Genomic DNA, 1,840 nt, shown 5'->3' with positions numbered 1-1,840 from the left:
GTCATATTTGATTATAGTTGAGGCGTACAGCTGGCGTGGGCAGGAGTTGTTTTCAAGTTCGTGTCCCGTCCCCTTGTTGGACTCCGCGATGGGTGGCTGGCACCATGACCGAAAAAAAGAAATTTTTTTTTATGGCTCCCCTACTTTCAAAACCAGATCGCTCTCTCAAAAGAAGGCGACACGAGGCAGACGACTTCTTTCAGAAAAGAAAAGTAACTTTTCCTAAATATCACGTGATCCACAGTGAAGACCAAGATAAGCAAGCAAGAATAATATCCGCCTTCCTTGTGTCAAAGTGCTTGACAGGAACCTTGGGCATTAGCTATAAGCTTTCAAAAATGGCCAGCGACGATTTATTGCTCGAACTGTGCGACAATGTCCAACACTCCAAGCTCTCCCTGTCTCCGTGACCCTGTCTCCGTGACCTCTCAAAATCCCTGTCTCCGTGACCTCTCATCGCTCACTTAACACTGTCCGAGGCGCAATATCCAAAAGTGATTTTGTTCACATCACTGAGAAAGAAATGCTCGAAGGACTCACCGACCAAGACGTCATATATGTCCACCGAATCAAAATCCGGAAGGACAATAAGGAAATAGACACAAAACACTTGATCCTCACGTTTAACACCAGCACATTGCCCGACACAATCGAAGTGAGATATTTGAAAGTCAATGTAAGACCGTACTTACCCAACCCTCGCAGATGTTCCAATTGTCAAAGGTTCGGCCACAGCTCACAGAGCTTCGCGGGTTGCAAAACTTGCGCAAAAAGTGCTTCGAATGGTCACCAGTCTGATGGATGTGACGCAGCCCCGCGCTGTGCAAACTGTGAAGGAGACCATGCTGCATACTCCAGGGTGTGTCCGTCCTGGAAGAAAGAAAAAGAGATAATCAGCATAAAGCCAAAGAAAAACATTTTATTTAAAGAAGCGAGAAGGCGTTTTGCGCTTACAAACACATTCTCCTTCACAGCAAACCAAAACTTCGCTGATGTGGCGCGCAGGGGCGTAGCACCACACAGCACTTCGGCACCTGCCAAGGCCGCTTTCACATAGCCTATGGCAGGGTCAGCGAAAGCTGCCCTGTTATTGCCAAAGCAGGGAGCACCGCTCCATGGGTCGGCATCCCGCAGGACCTCCCTCCGTCGGGAGAGGCCTGAAACTAACACAACCGCGGCTGCGCGGTCATCCAGCACCTCTGCCGAAGTGCTGGATATAACCCCCAGTCCGCCCGCATTACAGCGGCGGAACAGCTCTCTTGAGCGGAAAAAAGACAGGCCCCTCATAACGGGCCCACCACAGAAGTAAATCCCCTTTCATTTCCTCACAAAAACATAAACGTGGCTTTTTTAATTCAGTGGAATTGCAGACGACTTATGCGGAATTACAGTGACATAACACATATTTTAGGGTCAGTGTTAACCATAGCTTTATCTCTTAAGGAGACCAATCTTCGTCCACAACATGTGCATATCCTGAAACAATATAAAACTTTTAGACGCGATCGAGAGCAGGCAAATCGACTCTCGAGAGGCGTCGCGATTGTCGTTCAAAGCGGCGTCCCTGCTCAGGAAACCAAGCTCAACACAAAACTTGAGGTGGTTGCAGTGAGCATCGTCAGCTACAAAACACTAACAATCTGTTCCGTATACATTCCTCCGCATTTTGCTATAACAGTTCATGATCTACAAGAACTGATAGATGAACTTCCAGAGCCATATCTGGTAGTTGGGGATTTTAACACTCACTCCCCTTTTTTTTGGGAAGGGAGCGCTGCGACTCTAGAGGCCAAACAATCGAATATTTTATTATCACAAAGAATACATGTCTTTTAAACAC

This window comes from Amblyomma americanum, chromosome 4 (assembly GCF_052857255.1).
Source record: "Amblyomma americanum isolate KBUSLIRL-KWMA chromosome 4, ASM5285725v1, whole genome shotgun sequence".
In the NCBI taxonomy this organism is placed as follows: domain Eukaryota; kingdom Metazoa; phylum Arthropoda; class Arachnida; order Ixodida; family Ixodidae; genus Amblyomma; species Amblyomma americanum.
Note: the sequence above shows the minus strand (reverse complement) of the source record.